At 33.9% G+C, this 20,004-nt stretch overlaps 1 long non-coding RNA gene across 1 annotated transcript; it reads right to left on the reverse strand.

Annotated features, from left to right (window-relative positions):
- Positions 1 to 574: 574 nt before the first annotated feature.
- Positions 575 to 1,568, reverse strand: LOC147073251 (uncharacterized). Its single transcript, XR_015070489.1, has 2 exons — positions 1,275 to 1,568; positions 575 to 843 (listed from the first exon to the last, which is right to left on the reverse strand). It is a non-coding gene; the product is annotated as an uncharacterized LOC147073251 (long non-coding RNA).
- Positions 1,569 to 20,004: the final 18,436 nt, after the last annotated feature.

Genomic DNA, 20,004 nt, shown 5'->3' on the forward strand with positions numbered 1-20,004 from the left:
ATTATACTTTTCTAAAAGGAAGGTGACTAAAAGGGTAGTCGGTAAGTAATAGTACATAGGTATTCTTCAGTGTAGGTACCACGAAAAAGGTTAAAATTTAAATAGCGTGCCTTACATAAAAATGTACATTAGTACATTCATTGGATTATAATCAGAGAACACAGAATTAATGTGAACTGAAATACCTAACGGGTGTGGAATAACAGGCAACCAATCTTGAGTGTGGAAGAATATGGGATAGACTTAAGCACGTGTTAAAAATACGCTTGTTCTTCGTTCTGACAACTGCTCTCGGTTTATGCACTGACGCTCAATCAATATTGGTGTATTTGACGGTTGCAACACACACTAATGCAGGTCTATTATGTTCATTTTCGTAGGACACAAAACCCAGCTTCAAAATGTAGTGTATTGTATTTGAATTCTATTTATTAATCTGTATGTAGGTACTGTGATTATAAAATTATTTAGAAGTACATACAGTACTTACACAATATGACAATTAAGATGTGTAAATTATATACTTAAAACAAACAACAGAATCATACGAAATAAATAAAAGATATTTTTGTTTAAATTCTGTTTTTAATGTATTATATTTTACAAAACATTCTTTTTACGTTGGTATATAATACAATAATAATAAAAAGTATATCTATTATTGGCAGGTAGTAGTTTATTTGCAATATGGCGGGTAATATTCTGGAAAAATATCTATTATGTAGACAACTGAAACTTTGATGGGAAGATTTTATCTATTTTATTGAAAACAAATTATCCGGAAACGCATTTTCCCCAATAGAATGGGCAGGCTTTTGAGCAGCATTCTTCGTGAGAGGCGCACTGTAAAAGAATAAACATTTTCATTAATTAATTACAAAGTAACAGACACCCAATTTTTAAATACTTAGTATGTACCTTAAATACACAAATTATTAAAAACCTTTCGCATGAAACGGTATTAATAGATCAATATTGATAAAATTAAAAGTTGTGCCTATTCGAAATTTTAATTTGACAAAATTTTCTCATAAGTAATTCAATTTCAAAGTGTCAATTAAAAAACCTGAGAAATAAACTAACCCTAAGTGCAAATGAGAAAGTATTCTGCATTCTTATAATCTCCGCAATGTGGGTTAGAGTAAGACAAAATAACTTGTGAATAAAGGAGCTAAGTTTTAGGACGTGAAGCCGATAATTAATATTAGTTTGCGTCAATATATAATTTATATTATATTATATACCCCATAAATAAATTTAAATGACAAACGTACCCGTACACCAACAGCTTTGCACTCTTTCGGTGCTGATGCCATCGCAGGAGCGGCCACCTTGGAAGTCTTCAGGGCTTGAAGATAATTGATCAAGAAATCAATTTCGTCGTCGCCGGTAGCAGTCCCAACACCTCCAATATTGTTGGGATCCAGGGGCACCGGGTCCATGGGCAACGCAGCTGCCGCGAAGACTCCGACCACAAAAAAGGCTAGCAGGAAACGCATCTTGCAGGTTTTAATGACAATCAAATATTGAAAACGAGGATAAATGAATATGCTCGAACGATCAACGTTGACTGTGCTTTGGTTAAATAATCGGTGATATTTATACAACGAAAAAATTACGGTCTTTGTCCGATTTTAAAGATTAAAAGAGATGCTTTATGAAAGATTGCACAATATCTGATTGTCTTTTAAAAATTGCCGTCATAATAAATGCACCGCGACATCAAGATTGAAAAAACCTATATATTATTTTTTCTCAAACTTACAACCTGTTGATGCCCCTTTAGACTTTTAAAGATATCGATTTTATCAGCGTGCTTGATGTTTAACGATGAATTTTGAATTTGATTTATAATCGTATTTTTTTCTTGTTTTATGTTTTCTAACCTGGCAATAGAAAAAATCTTTAAAAATATATATATATATATATAGGTATCTTACCTATATGTATGTATATTATATAGGTACCTAGGTATAGACAATATTTTTTTTTCATATTACTATTCTGATTTTTAAAATTATAGTATTTCTGACAACTTTATAGCACTAAACTACAAAGTATAATCTTCTTAGCGAAATATTTAAAATACAAAATTGAACATTAAACAAATATGTAACCCCAGATATCTGATATTGTCGCTGACAATCCTCATCCGTAAATATTATTATTATTAGGTAAGTACATATTTATAATATGGTCGTACACATTACACAGTATTTACGCAGACCGCAATTGAAGTACAAAAATACTGTAATTAATTACAGTATGGATGGGCACTGTTGGTAATAAATAATGCACAACTCAATAAAATATTAAATTTACCGAATGACAATTCAAATTGTTCACTTTCGCGTATGTAGGTACTAATAGTAATTAGGCCAACTAGGGCTTCGAGTGCGACAAATGGCTTCGTTCTGGGCCACTGCCTTTTTCCGAAGATTTACTACCTGCAATTTCGGATCTACTTACATTACGTATGGATACAGTAGGCAAAGCAATTTGAGATGTCGTTATCGGCCTCCTAAAGATAGATGTCTATCTTAGGTACTTACGCTTCTAATAATGATTCTTCATAGACTTCTTAGGCAGTTGTTTTTAGGTATATACGAGAAAGCGTAGACCAAATCGCCAAGTATATTGAAGATATTCTTCTTGTACGAAAGTGAGGCAAAAAAGGGGACCTCTGCAACCTCTGGGACCTCTAATTATAATTCTCATACAAACTCTCAATGTCATCCACCATGCTATTTCTTTCTTCCGTACACAAATGATAAGTAGGTTAAACTGAAGCTCGCTTCAGTGAAGAAGATCGGACATCTTTGGGAAGCGTTGATTGTTTTATGATTTGATTGATTGTTCGCAGTCAGATTGTATAAAATACGGATATTATAGCTTATAGCTGATATAGACGAAGTCACCACCCCATTCACCCTATGATAAACCGTTATTGCCACCAGCAAGCAGAACGCTTACTACAGTTTAGGAAACACTACTTTGTTATGCCACACCTTCGAAATATTTATACAACACTCATGACATAAATTAATCAGTGATTTGATACGTAATCAGTAATCGTATTCACCAAGTGGAAAATTTCCAAAAAATAATACTATTTTGTTAGATGCGATGGATCTAGAGGTCTCCATAAGGTCAATGAAGGAACCAAGGTAAGCTCTCTGCCCCTGGGTGTCCCGCAGTAAACGGGCAGACAGCGTCAAGAGAGACGCAGAGAAACTGAGCGTGATCGATTGGAGAGAGAGAACTTGGAATAGTTTCTGGAGGAAGGAGGACGATAGTGCAGTTGGCGCAGTCGTGCGTCGACCTGAATGGATTGTAGGACCAGATTAAGTAAATTCATGAAAAATATTAAACTGCGTTTTCCCAAAGGTGTTCATTTTCGACTTAACTTAAACTGGTTAAATGCGAACACTGAAATTCCTAGTAGTGTTGCCCTGTGTGTCCCTGATAAGAAATCGGGAACATCCATTGTTTGTTCCCAAAAGTTGCAAAATTATGTTCAATCAAATAGTTTCGGATATTGGTATATTCCACTTACGTGAAAGCTTAGTTGGACGTTGTGTTATAATTTTTTTTTTTACGGAGGTTATATTTAGTTCACTTGGTATGCTTCCGTGTAGATACTTTATTGCTCGTATTATATTTTTTATTTTAATATTGTCAATACTTACTTATTTTTCTTTTTTTTTATCAGAACGCTTTGGATTTGCAATTTGATGTTTATTTTAATATTAAAATTAATAAATTTTAATTGTGATTTTAAATTGCATGTGGAATGGAAAAGCTAAATAAACGTTATTAACTTATTTACAAAATATTTTTAAATATATATTTATATATTATACACCTACATATTATTATTCCATTTTTATGTTATACGGTTATACCTACCTATTAAAATCAAAATTTTAAATTTTCACTAAGATTTTTTTCCATAGAGAGTCGTTCCAGGCAGCTAGTAATAATAATACTATATATTAAAAATGGCAAGTACCTACCGAAATGCAACGCTCATTCAATATTGACAATATTTGCCAACACTCTCTTCAAAGTCTTAGTCTATGGAGACCGGCTTTCGCATATCTATCTTATTAATCTGTTCTGTGACTATTATCCACCCAGGGTACTCTGGTTGGTAGAGAGGCTTTTTTTTAAATACATTTTGGATCAAGTGCCAGGACCCAATGGGTTTGGCGAATCACTAATAAGTATTCCCGTGAAAAAAAAATTAAATCAACCTGTACCATGAGGAGGTCCATATTCTCCCCCAGGGAGCGAATACCATAAGTTCATAAGTCACCATTACCAGGGACGATTACGCAGAGTGGCTTCTGGCTTCTTCCAAAAACTCTTTCAACTTACCCTTATGATAGTGTGGCCGCTTTTCAAATCGGTACCTCAAGCATATATCAGTCATTGGTCAAGCTCTATTCAGAAAATATTACCTCTGCGTCTACTTTCGCCAAGTTGGATTGTTTGAGATTATCCTGCGCGCCCATTGGCAGTCTAGTCGCTGTAACTTAACGCAACGGTCCGTAGACAACAGGTCGGCGGGCTAACAACCAATTTTTTTCGATGCATATTGATCCCCTCTTATCCCCGGGCTTACCTTACCTCGCCTTATTATTTCCGCAGTGGTACTCCCGCTTTACCTCGCTTTACGTCACTTTACTACCCTTCAGACCTATACAATACACAATCTATAGTCTATACGGACTGCGTGTGGTTATGCAAGTGTTGCCAACTGTACTATAATGATACTATTTATACTATAATTTTTGTCTGCGTACTATGTACGATATAAAACAGATAGGTATAGTACGCCCAAAATACTTTAATTTTGAAAAATGGGAAAAATAGTTGGCAATAGACGAAAAGTAATGCTAAAGCAACACCCGGGAGTACTAAAAAAGGACATTTGTTTAAAAAAAGGTGACGTTAATTACTTTACATTTGAACTTCGTCTAAAAAAAATGAGTCGTTAATTACCAAACTTTTAGATTTTGCCTAAAAAAAGGACACGTTAATCATTTAACATTTGAATTTAAAAAACGAGACGTTAATTACTTTACGCGGAATTTTTTGAGAATGCAGAAAAGTATTAGTCATTCAACGCGTACTATATTTTTTGCCGAAATACTATAATTTTGAAGGCTCTGTACTATAATTCCACTTTGAAAATATGGCAACACTGGGCTATGCACACTCACCGGTTGATCGTCGTAATGGGCACGCAGGCTTACTCTCATACGGTGCGCATGACCTACCTTCATAAATCACCGGAAATAAGTATTTATAATTAAAATAGAATTTGCTAAAAATAACAAACACTTAATTACTAATAATTATTAGGTAAGAGATATTTTTGTTTATTTATTTTAGATGATTAAAAACACACCTAACTTACATCATAAACATGCTTACATAATTTGAAAACATCTCATCCATATAGGCACCCACTATGTATGTTCAATATACCTATAGAATGTTACATTCTCAAATCATGTGTCTTATTCGTTGAATAAAAGAAATAGTTTATTGTTTAACATAATAAAATTAAATGTGTGTTATTTATAATAAAATAACTAAGTTCCTACAATGTCTTTCCATATAGTAATTAATATCAGTTAATAAATAGGTTCTGTATTATTTCATTAATTACCATTATGTTCACAACAATGTTTCAATAAATGCTTTTTGATCTAAATACTATTCGTGTTTTATTTATAATATACAACAAATTAACACATTTGTCTTATAATGTAGGTAGGAAGATAATTAAAAATAATAGCTGAGATTTTGTAATTACTTAATTTAAAAAAAATCTATCCTTTAATAAATTTTCCCAAGTAGAAAATGCAGGTCTTGGAGCAGTATTCCTTGTGATAGAGACACAGTAGAAGAAGAAAAAAATCATTATTATTTTACAAAGTTTGAAAATTTTTCTCAGTTTTTTGCGTTAATCTACGATATAATATTTTTTTTTGTGACAAGATGTGTAAATTAAAAATATGTAATTGTTTTCAATACGCACAGTTGAGTATTTTGACAGACCTACTTTGAAATTACTAAATAGCTAATAATTAATATTTTATTTTTAATTATTATTGTTGTATGAACATACTCTCAAAACAACGTATCACAATAAATCCACGATATAATTTTAATCATTTTAATGTTAATTATAAATTCGGCGCTGAATTTTGAAATAATATACACACACATAATAAGATGTATCAGTGGCGAAGGGTGGAGTTAGGCTGTTAAGACCCGACATAAATAATGCAAACTATTGAACTAAGACATTATGTGTAGATAGTGTTTGTTAGATTTTATAATTCAATTAAACCCTGTGTAACCAAGTCATAATTGATAATTATGTAGTAAAAAATATTTTATAGGTAGAAGAATATTTTTTATCGATTATGGTTTGGTTAGGCAGGTTTAATGAGTTAAAAAAACTAACTAACACCATTTGTAATATGTATTCCTAATTCAACGAAACTACATAAGTATGACTGACAAAGTTTAGTGTGCACTATTTATGTCGATTCTTAACAGTCTACCTCCACCCGTCACCACTAATATAGAAATAAATAGTAGGTTTTTACATCCCACTAGATTTGGACAAAATATCATCACATCAAGTCAAGTGTTTTTAGTTGTCAATTTAATAAATTAATCTGTGCATTGTAGTTAATGGCCCCATCAAACTACCGTTACACACCACACTCAGTCTTAATCAGGCATACCACAGGACCCTGTGTTTGATGTGAAGCATCAGAATTTTTTTATGACTGGTAATGTCTTAGGCGCAGACTGAGGTCACCACGCAATCAAGTATGCTTTGACTGAGTTTACAGAACTTCGGGAGTGCTCGTGTGAGAGAGGAGGTAAAAGTAATACTTGTATTAGTAAAACACGTAAAGACAATTAAATAATGCAATTCTGATATCTATACATATGTATATGTGTTACACATGCATTATTCGTGTATGATAGACTTGACACATGTGACGGAAGACTGAAGCTGGTACAAGTATTCTTCGTGATAGCGTTCGACATTAATTTTTGTAATTTTTTTTTGAGTTGCAACTCGAATGACCAAATCAATGAGAACGAGACATGACATGTAATTGACGCGAAGACTTCTGTTCAAATTTAAGTAACTCTGTTCCCATGACTAGTCGCAACTAGAGTTGAGTTTCGGGAATTTACCGACGGGAATTCTCGAGAAAATTTTGAGATTTTCCATCCCAAATCTCGAGAATTGAATTTTTTAACATTTCGGGAAATCCCGGATCTCGAGAATCTTTTCTAGGGATTCAGGATTTCTTTATTATCAAATATTAATTGAAAAAACGATTTTCTATACTTGACTTTACTTTCTATGAAAAAAGTGGACAGAAAATACAAAACGTTCAAAGACTGACCGGGGCATTTAACGCAATTTATGCCGACATCGACTCAAAATGAGCGCATTTTTTTCAACATCGGGGAATTTTGTGTCTCAAAAGCGTACGCGATTGTCAGACGCAGCGCTTGACATTCTGTGTATTTTGAAATTCTATTTTAATAAGTAATGTTTTGAATTATTTTTGTTTTCCTACATCTGTTTTTTTGTCTTCTTACATAAATAAAAAATAAAAAATCATATTTTTTTTGGAATTTGTCTGTTTTTACACTGATTTTAAGATTTTTACAGATTTTTTTAAATTTCCCGATATCTAGAGAATTCTCGAGAATTCTTTTCTGGAAATCCCGAATCTCGAGATTGAGATTTTCTCGGGAAATACCCAACTCTACTCGTATCGTCATTGCTCGCAACCCATGGAAGCTAAAGCTTCTATAATCTAATGCTAAAGCTAAAGAAGCTAAAAAAAACCCTTTCCTAAATAAAATAATATTATACTTACTATGGCACTAGCATTATTGATAAACATTAATTACTAATCAAATAATTTGTAATTAATGACTGTACACTGTTTATAACTAGGGATTACAATACCGAATAAATATATTAATACCGGTGTTTCGGTATTTCTTATTGAATACCGGTATTCGTCAAAACATATTATATAAAAAATAAGTACCTATCAATAAATATGGCTATTCAAATCTATTTAAAACACTATTTTATTGCAACATAAAGTACCTTTGTAAATATGCATAGATCATAATATTTTACAACTGCTCCGGTACACAAAAATCTCTCTTAAATTCAACGTTTGATGGATATACTATCAACGTTGGATTAATAGTTATAAAATAATTGGAAATATTAGCCACGAATGTTATCTTTTTCGAAATATGTTAATTCATCGCGACAATTATTATTCTATGAGTATATTTCAGGAATTTTGTTTTAATATTATTTAACCTTTGTTAGTTTCTGTCAATATATTTGCATTTTGATAGTATATAACTTGTAGGTATTACCTACATTAAATTTAATGTATATATAATATAGTAGTAAGTACCTAATGTCAAAATAACATTAATTTCAATTTCGAAAAACATAAATGTGTACGCTTTCTTAATAGCGAAAATACCGGTAGGTCTATTGGATTTTTGAAACCGGTATTTCGGTATCGAAAAATAATTGAATACCAACCAGTTTTGAAATACCGGTATGCCTACTTATGTTATGTGTCATTCAAATTTGTACCGTTAGTTAGTCACCCAGCGGGTTCGAGCGGCTGAAACATGTCGCATCTTGTTCATTTCTTTTGTTTGTTTTTATTGTTTCCTTCCTAGAAGTATTCCAGAATAACAAACCACTCGACAGCTGGACGTCTCACAAGAAGGACGCATTTGTGTACCTTGTAATTTTGTGTACCTTGTAATATTCAACATTATATTAGTTTACCAGAAATAATAATTGTATGTGATTTTGTGTTATAAATCGGGAATAAAAGAAACGTTAAATATAATTAATAATATCTTTTAATTAAAACCAACCCATAACATAAAATTGGTGTCAGGAAATGTGGATAAAGCTAAATAACGTGAAATAAATTAACGGTGAATTCAAATTCTTTAAAAATAGCAAGAATCCTAAAAATAAAACACATAATAATATTACGTATAAACTAATTGTTTTTTTAAAGTACATCGTTGTGAAAAACGAACGGAAATTAAAAATCTAATTAATAATATAAAGTTGTATATTCTCCTAAATCTTCAAAATCATTAAATCAAGAATCTTCTATATCTTCAAATCTACAAGAGAAGTCCAACAAACTCCTGTCTCCAAGAGTCTTCAAATATCTTCAAATTCCTGAATTCGACGAATAATCTCCAATTCTTCAAACTCCAATCTCGAATTCGTCAAACTCAAATCTCGAATTCTTCAAGCTCCAACTCCAATTCTTCAAGCTCCAGCTTCAAATGCTTCAAGCTACAGCTTCATATTCTTCAAGCGTCCATCAGATCTACAAGTCTCCAAGTCTTCAAATCTTCAAAATCGTCAAAACATAATCTCCGAGTGTCAAGTGCTTAGTGTATATAACAGTGACAGTGTAAAGTGTAGGTATTTATTCTCCACAACAGAACGGTAAATTAATTATTCATTCATTTATATGAAAATTATCAATAACTACAATAATACTATGTCGTCACTAAGCTTAGATACCCTGATGAAATTTATTTCAACCTTCGATGGAGAAAGGAAAAATCTATACCCATTTCTTAATGACTGTGATACGGCTTTTGAAATATGTCCGAATGAATTAAAACCCATCCTGTTAAAATACATGATTCACTGCGTAGTAGGCAACGCCAAATATACAATTTCGAATTATAAATTTGAATCTTATGACAATTTCAAATCTTTTCTAAATACTACTTACAGTGAAAATAAACATACATCACAATTAGAATTAGAACTCAGAAATTGCAAACAGGATTATAAAGAACCTATTATCAAATTTATTCAGCGTGCAGAGAATTGCAGAAATAACCTCATCAATGCAATCAGACTAATACATAAGGATGACGACGAGTTAAAAGGTCGGATTAAACAAATCGAGGATAGTGCTCTAAATACCTTCATGCTAGGAATCCATCCTCAAACGTCTATGGTAGTTCGATTGTCTAAGCCAACAACATTAACAGAAGCAGCAAACGTGGCTATAGACGAGGATAAGATTTTAAATGATTTCAAAGGTATGCACATAAACTATAAAAATAATAATCATAATCAGTCACATCATTTCAATTACAACAATCAAAATATAAATCAGTTCAAAACTTCAGTAAATAAAGTGTGCAGGTATTGCAAAAAATCAGGACACTTAATCGAAGAGTGCAGAAAACGACAGTACAATAATCGTTTTAAAAATAATTCGAATCCTTCTCAGCTTCAAACTAATCAAACAAATCCAAATGTTTCTTTCGATCAATCTCCGCAAAATTCACAAAATTCGCAAAATTATCCAAACACTTTAAACTTCCAGCACTCCAGGAGACCTGCCTCCTCCCGGAACGTGCAAAGCATTCAGGCAGAATATTTTCATTAGAACCAAGTACAGCGTATGTTGAATTTCCATATACAGAAAAAAAAAATCTAAAATTATTGATTGATACTGGCGCCGACATCTCATTAGTAAAAATAAGTTCCCTAGATGGAAACGAACTTGTTAATGAAACTGAACTCGTCACGCTCAAAGGTATCGCTAACTCTCCGAATCCAGTAAAAACTATCGGAACAGTTAATTTAACATTTCCTTTAAAATATATGCAAATTCGTCATACTATTCACATTATTCCAAACCATGTCACTAATGTTCCTTTAGACGGATTACTAGGTCATGACTTTTTCGTCAATAATAATGCAAAGATTGACTACGAAACAAATACATTACATATTCACGATGAAATTATTCCTATATTCACTAAAATCAATCCTATCTATACTTTAAAGCCTAGATCTAAAACCCTTATAGAATTAGTTGTTCAAAATCCTGAAATTAACGAAGGTGTAATACCGAATATCCAAATACTTCCAGACGTATACTTATCACGTACTCTTGCAAAGGTACTTCCAGGAAATAAAGTATATGCCACAATCGTCAATAGCAGTATTAAGTCAGTCAATATCTTATCAAATAAAATAACTCTCGAACCATTTAATAAACACGAAAGTTTCGTTGATTTTACAAACTCAAATACTAACGCTTTGTCCCGAATCGAAAATCAAAATACTGTTCTTGTAAATAACCCATCTACCAATAATCCTTCATATTCATACAATGACTTTCTCGAGAAACAAAATGAACATTTCAATGTCAACTTAAATGAAATCGACGAATCCCTTCTAAATCAAAAACAATCAATTGCGCACTGTATTTCAAATGATAAATCAATGTCCAAAGGGATAGCTTTAGAAATAAGTACAATCATTACCAATCATGACGAATTAGTTAGTACACATTCGAGAATAGGAGATGTACTCGAATCAAGATTTCGTAAAAATAATATTTACCACTTAATCACAAAACAAAATTTTTGGGAAAAACCAAACTATAATTCCGTTTTTCTGGCATTATCAAATTTAAAAAATATTCTTAAAAATAACAAAGAACCAAATATTTCATTTCCACGACTCGGTTGTGGTTTGGATAACCTCAATTGGGAAAAAATTAAAAAGATTATTCAATATGTTTTCAATAACTCAAATATAAATATCACTATTTGTCATAATACAATAATTAACCCTAATCACAATGAAATTCCACAAATACTTAAGGAATACCATGATTCTCCTTTAAGTGGACATTCAGGATATCACAGGACCTTGAACCGTATACGACTTAAATATCGATGGACTAATATGCAAAAGGATATTAAAATGTATATTAAACAATGTGAATCATGCCAAAAAAATAAAATATCCCGAAAAAACTTAAAACAGCCCATAGAAATTACTACCACCAGTCTAAAACCATTTGAACGTATTGCTTTAGATATAGTAGGTCCTCTACCTTTAACGGAAAGTGGAAACAAATATATATTAACCCTCCAAGACGATTTAACAAAATACTCTCAATGTTACCCAATCCCGAATCATGAAGCAGTAACCATTGCAAAGGAACTAACTTCAAAATTTATTTGTCAATATGGAATTCCAGATAAAATACTTACCGATCAAGGAAAGGATTTTACTTCAAATATTCTCAAGGAAGTAGCCAAACTTTTTAAAATCGAACAGATACAAACTAGCGCATATACTCCTACCAGTAATGGATCCCTAGAACGAAGTCACGCTACTTTAGCTGATTATCTAAAACATTATATCTCTCCGAATCAAACCGATTGGGATGAATGGCTTCCATTCTCCATGTTTAGTTATAACACTACTCCGCATACCGCCACAAAATTTACACCATTCGAATTAGTTTTTGGAAATCCACCAAGTTTGCCGACAGCTCTAAAAACATCTGAATTCAAGTACACATACGATTCATTTATCGATAATCTTAAACTTAAATTAACGAAATCACATGAAATAGCTAGAAACAATTTGATAAAAGGAAAAGAAAAAACTCAGATAAGGTATAACAAGGACAAAACATTAAGAACATTTGAAATCGGTGATAAAATATACTTAACCAATAACGCCTCTAAAATAAATAAATCAAAAAAATTATCTCCTAATTTCCAAGGACCTTACGAAATTGTCAAGGTTAACAGTCCGTTAAATGTTACAATTAAGGTTCAGAATAAGTTAGTTAAGGTTCACACAAATAGAATTAAGCAAGCTAATTTAGATCCCTCACAATAAATAATCTCATTCAAAGGATTATGTTATTATTTACTTTATTATAATATGTACTAATATTAAGAATTTTATTGTCTTTCTAAATGTAAAAAAAAAAAAAAAAATATATATATATATATATACCTGTATGTAATATGACTTCAATTGTTCTAAATCTATTTGTCACACATCACAATCTATTGTTCACAACAAAATCTATTTTCGAAAACCAATGTATTAATATGATTATAATTTCTTTAACCAAACTCATGGTAAAAAAATTGTGTACCATAAGTTTATTCTTTTGAAGGGAGGTGTTATGTGCCATTCAAATTTGTACCGTTAGTTAGTCACCCAGCGGGTTCGAGCGGCTGAAACATGTCGCATCTTGTTCATTTCTTTTGTTTGTTTTTATTGTTTCCTTCCTAGAAGTATTCCAGAATAACAAACCACTCGACAGCTGGACGTCTCACAAGAAGGACGCATTTGTGTACCTTGTAATTTTGTGTACCTTGTAATATTCAACATTATATTATTTTACCAGAAATAATAATTGTATGTGATTTTGTGTTATAAATCGGGAATAAAAGAAACGTTAAATATAATTAATAATATCTTTTAATTAAAACCAACCCATAACACTTATATCGTTCATTCTTGGTAAAATGTTTTTTTATGATAACAGGGAATAACGAATAAATATTATCGAAACTCTAAAGCCGGGGAGCATTGTTTGTGTAACGTATCTGGAAGTCTAGCTGTATACCTACATCATACTATGATATTACAACAATCACACCATCTTCAATGTTACACCACCAAAAGCTGTCATCACTTAAGGATCTAACTCCATAAAGAGCCCGTAATTATAATCGGGCTGACTCATATAAATGTGAGCAGGCTTGAATACGAGACATAGCCATTTATAGCAGATAAAACAATTATTGATAAATCACCCTTTGACATCAAAGTAGAGTAGTCATTTAGCCATTAATATATATGTATATAAATTCCTGCTTTTGTTTCGTACAATTTTCTAGAAGTAAACATAATAAAACATAGCATCAATAATGATTAATGAAATTATTGCATGTTTTATAATTGAATTTGATATCGTTTTCTTTTCTTCAAATGTACCTACATATATTTTAATATTATATATCTACCTACCTACTGAAGGTTACTTAAATCTACAATATTTGAATAACATTAATTAATTATTGTACAACAGAATTTTATCATAATTCATAATATAATTAATCATATCAATTTTCGGCATTCGGTCTATAAGTAGGTAGGTACTAAGGTACTGTTGATGTGGAGTATAGTGGAGCATGCCCAGAAATACCTAAATACCTATTGTACAATCGGATGGCATATTTTATTTAACTAAGTACCTACGTTAATTTTTCTATGCATATGTAGGTACTAACACCAACATAAAATACCGTTTAAATATCTATGATAATATAATATATATTTGATGGCCCAAACATTGTCACCTAATCTTTACCCCGGCGGCTTTATAAAACTCGTAACTAAAATCCCTTGGAAAATCGTCAATCTATCTTTCTATTTCAGTTTAAGTCCTCGCCCTGTGTATGCACTGGTGTACACTAGGTGGGAAGAATTTGGGAAGAAATTGAAAAAAGTATGCGAGGTGACGAATGGAGTCAATAGATTAAGTAAATATTTAAATTGTTTAATTGTGTTTTCAAATAATATGGTATGTACATAGCACGTAAGTTTTAAATAAAGAAATATCTTATTAATAATTATGTATACTCGTATGTGAGGAAGATGTAAAATTGATATACTATAAAGGAGATGAATGCCGGAGAGAATGAGAACTACGATAAATAAATATAAGCATTCATTAAAATATAATAATATGTATAGCAAAATTACCGAAGAGGGTTACTATTAAACTCAGTAGTTTTGTTTTGTATAATTAAATTCAGTAGCTGCATTTTATAATTTAAAATAAATAACGTGTTTAAATAAAATCTGTAAATTTAAAATAATACACGCACTGCACTGCGTATTCTGTCAATCACTCGATATGCGTGAATCGGGACTATTTTGATAGTGTGTGTGCACCGCTCACACCGATTCTAAACAAAGAGACAATTTTCGGCGGGAGATATGTTTTTATAATTTGGAAATTGAAATAACTTCTTAAATACTTAACTTCCTGCGTAGCTTTCTTCCGTAATTATGTTTTAAATAATTTTACCTAGTTGTTTATAGATTAGAATAAGAGTTTATAACAAATTAAATGTTAAGGAATAATACGCGCGATCGCACTGCTAATTAGGTGGTACCTCTGAAGGGGGACAGGCTTTAAAAAATAGGTCTTGTCCCGAAATAGAAGTAGTGTGATCAGTTCGATTCTGTCCTTCTAATAAGGTAGTAATGTAGTTCGATTTCGCTCTTCTGATAGGATAGTTGAGTTCGATTCGGCTCCTCTAGGAATATAGTATAAAACCCACGCTCCTTTATGGCGTGCCAGTTAATAACTAAATAAGTAAAAATTATCAATTGAATATTAAAAAATAAGTTCCTAAATAAATAATCCTTTTTATATAAAGTTAAAAATTAGATGTATAAACCCTGAAATGTTTTAAATGATAAAAACCGTGTTATAACAAAATAAATAAATAAACAGATTTTAATATTTTCTTTAAGACTTTAATTCACATTGTATACATTTCCAAAAAAAAACTATAAACATTTAATAACCACCCTATGGTACGTGCACTAACAAGTGAGCTAGCCAGATTTGTGTCGTGCTATTGAGGGTGTGTTATTTTGGCGCCCATAACGTGCAGGCTGAGGAAGTGCATGGCTTCTTCCGGAACCATGACCTGATAAAACACAAATATTAAAAAAATCATTTTTTTTTAAATATATAATAATAATAAATGTGTATAAATGCTAACGCGCTCCAAGACTCGCACCATGGCTAAAAATAATTCAGAGGACCCTAATCTTTCGGAGGAGGAGGTGCCGACTCCTATTTCAAAATTAGAAACTGCTCCGCTGTCACTGGATATCAGACCACGAGTGGAAATGACACTGCCGACAGTGACATCACTGACAACACCGAAGTCAATGCCAGAGATTACGTCGGTAGCGCCGCACTCATACCAAGCTCCGTGGGCCTTGAAGCCTGAATTAGAAGTATTTTACACCGGAAATCCTAAATATCGAGTGGCCGGTTTTATAAAAGGATGTGAGGAGTTTTTTGCATTGGCCAAAAGCTCGCCCGAAAGCTGGACGGGACTAGCGCTGAATCGTCTTCGGGAGGAAGCGAAGATATGGGGAAAGACTATCTCTTCACACGATTCCTGGGAGTCGTTTATATATCGACTGGAGTTACACTTCGAATCACCCATGAGACGTCGTGAACAACAAGACAACCTCAAACGAGTGGAGCAGCGAGCTGATGAAGATGCTTTCAGCTTTCTGCTCAACAAAAAAGATTTGGCGACGGTTCTTTTACCTAAAGAATCGAGCGAAGAGCTGGCCGAACTCTTCTTCGAGCTCCTAAATGAGAGGGACCAGTTGCGAGTGGGCCAATCAGGCTGGTCCAATCTCGAAGGACTCATGGAGATCACCAAGCGACTGAAGCCAACGAAAATAAAAACACAAATAGTAGTGGCAGGGCAACGACCAAAAGAAAAGGAATGCGGATGCCCATGCAACTGCAGCGGAAACCAGGAGCGGACCAATACGCGCGCTTCAGTAGGACGACAAGCCCCTAAAATTGATATACGCCATGAACCACCTCCGCCATTCGAAAGGCCTATAAATAACGGCCCAAGAGATATACCGGAAGGAGGTTATGTTCGAGGATCCGCAACACGAGGAAGGGGATTTTTAAATGGTAGACCTCGAATGCCTCACGAGTATGGAACCCGGCCGTGCCAAATCTGCAGGAACGGGTACCACGAGAACTATACATGTCTGGATTATCCAGCCTGGAGAAGGAACCAGGAAGCATCAAGGCGAGAAGATCAGTCACAACAATGAGGAGGCGACGCAGGTCCTGGTCACCGCCTCCGACTCAAGGTTAGGAGCCCGGACGCTGCTGATGTCTCCCCACATGACGGCGATACGTTTGAGAACTTTCTTCCAAAGTCTACTAGTGTAAAGTGTCATAGTAACTTTCTTAAAAAGCCTGTGAAGTTAAGTGGTATATTAGAAAATAGAAACAATACTTCGACGGACAATGTCAATACCTATTTTAAAAATAATAATGTAAATTCAAAAGAAAGAGATGTAAAATCACAGGCATTGCTCGCCGACGTTTGTTTAAATAATAAGTTACTTAAAGATAAAAATATTAATAAGTGTGAAAGGTTGAATGAATGTAGAATGTCAGAAAAAAATGGTGTACGTGACTTCCACGATGCGGCCGTTGGAGAGAATTCCCACAGAAAAACAGTAAGTTATTGTTTAAATCCCGAGACTGGGCTGATAAAATTAGAAAAACAATCTCATATTATGGCGCGTAAAAATTTTGAAACGCCTTACGAAACTGTAAACAAATATTCTCTTTGTCCTACACAGAATATAAAAATGTCTTATGCAAAGTTGAATAAATACTTTAAGTATAATCCTTTGAAAACCTTTCAGGTAATAAATTCTAATAAAATAGATGTATATAAAAATTGTTATGTCCATAATAAATGTGGAAATATTCAAGATAACAAGACTACAAACAAAACATCGAAAATGACATCGTTCGATAAATCAACGCATAAAAATGTTACGCATCTAGATATTAGTGACAGTTCATCTTGTGAAATGCGTGATTTACGAAATATTACAAGTCGAGAACAATTAAATTCGTTTTTGTATATGACGCCACATCTAAATAAAGCGATTATGTTACCATCGGCTGGTTTCAATGAAAGGAATGATAACATAACGTGCTCGACATTTGAAAAAAATAATAATGAAAGAAATAGTGTGAAGTGTTTAGATATAATTAAGAATAACGCATCGATATCTGATTTAAACAAGAACAGTGGTGAATATATTGAGGAAATCGACAGTGGCGTACATATAAGTAATATAGAAAATAAAAGTGTGAAATATTTAGATGTAATTAATAATGATGCACTGACATTTGAATTAGAAAATAAAAGTGTCAAATATATGGAAAAAATCGACAGTGGCGTACATGTAAATAATGTAGGAAATAAAAGTGCGAAATATAAGAATGAAAATAATAATAGTTTATCTGCAATGCATATAGTAAGTAGTAAAATAAAATACGATGACGTACCCCCTAAGGATACTGTAACAATAATACATGATAAATATGCGTCCAACGGAGAAATTCTAAAACAAATAAATTGCAGAATTAATAGCATTGGTACACACCAAGACGCTAACATAAAGGAACAGCCCTATATTGGAGTGTACTTGCCCAATAAGGGGGACACAAAGGGAGTGAATGGCGAGCATCTGCTTCGACTACCACTGAAGATAAATGGAATAAAAGGATGCTACGAAGCTGTTTTGGATACGGGAGCCACCAGGACCCTGATACGTAGTGATTTGGCACAATCACTTTCCAGAATAGAGGGTAACCCCGTGACGTTGATGACTGCGGGCGGTGAGTCTCTACAGACGCAAGGCGAAGTTTTAATCCAAGGCTACTTACGAGATAGTCCTGTACACATTCAGGCACTGGTATTAGATGGATTACATATTGACGTTCTACTCGGCCTGGATTGGATGGAAGACCAAGAAACAGTGATTGACTTAAAGCGCCGATGTGTGCATTTTGGAAAAGCAAAAAGACAGACATTACATTGTATAACAAATAGGTTACCTCTACCAAATGGACCAATTACATTGGCCGAACTAAGTCCTGATATTCCCAAGGAAGCCCGCATCGCTCTAACACAAGTCATGGAAGATTTCCGAGACCAATTCGCGGAAACAGGCCCTTGCAGTCGAACATCAGAATTTAGAATCCATTTGAAAGACAAAACACCATTTCGTATAAATGCTTATAAACAATCGGAAAGTAAACGGAAGCAGATCCAGGAGGATGTGGAGCAGATGTTAGCTGATAACATCATCGAGCCAAGTACGTCCGCGTATGCGTCTCCCATTGTTCTAGTACCTAAACGCGATGGGACTTCACGTTTTTGTGTGGATTACAGAAGACTCAACGCTGTAACCATCGATGAATCCGTAACACTTCCGCTCATCCTGGACACACTTAAAGACCTTGGCACAGCCACTATATTTAGTAGTTTGGACCTCAAAAGTGGTTACTGGCAAATTCCAGTCCACAAAGATACGAGGCCTTTGACAGCCTTTACTACAGCTGACGGGGGCTGCTACCAATTCAGACGACTTCCTTTTGGAAGTAAAAATGCACCGGGACACTTCCAGCGGCTAATGAGTCAAGAGGTGCTGGTAGGCTTGGTGAATAACATTTGTCTGGTCTACTTAGACGATATAATCGTTTATAGTAAGACATGGGAGGAGCACGCCCATCATTTGCGACTTGTGTTCGAAAGGTTGCAATGCCACGAGCTACGCGTCGCACCAGCGAAGTGCCATATTGGTTTATCGGAGGTAAATTATCTAGGGCATCGTATTACCTCAACCGGGAATGAGCCGCAGGCGCATCATCTCGAAGAAATAGAAGCGTTACCGGAGCCAAAAACTCGTAAAGACGTGCGATCTTTTCTCGGTTTGGTTAATTGGCTTAGGGAATACATCCCTAAGTTTGCCGAGATGGCGACCCCGTTAACACAGCTACTTCGAACCACCGTGCGATTCCGGTGGACATCAGAAGCAACAGAAGCCTTCCGCCGAATAAAGCAAGTCTTACGACAGCCTTTGAGGTTGGCAAGGCCTGATTTTGAGAGACCCTTCTGCATTCAAACAGACGCATCCGGTTGCGGCATAGCCGCTGTGCTTTTTCAAAAGAAAGAGAACGGCGAACGTGACGTAATCGCTTACGCAAGCAAGCGCATAAACGACACTGAGAGGCGGTACCACAGTAACGAGCTGGAGGCTATGGCCGCTGTATGGGGCATCACCCGATACAGGGGTTATTTAGAAGATAGACCGTTTACTCTGATTACCGACAATCAGGCGCTTACGTGGCTCAATACTGCTAAAAACAGTAAGGGAAAGTTGGCAAGATGGGCAATCCTCCTCTCAGAGTTTAGTTTTACCACTGAACACTG

This window comes from Rhyacophila brunnea, unplaced genomic scaffold (assembly GCF_057557595.1).
Source record: "Rhyacophila brunnea isolate RB1 unplaced genomic scaffold, BYU_Rbru_1.0 scaffold_18, whole genome shotgun sequence".
Taxonomy (NCBI): domain Eukaryota; kingdom Metazoa; phylum Arthropoda; class Insecta; order Trichoptera; family Rhyacophilidae; genus Rhyacophila; species Rhyacophila brunnea.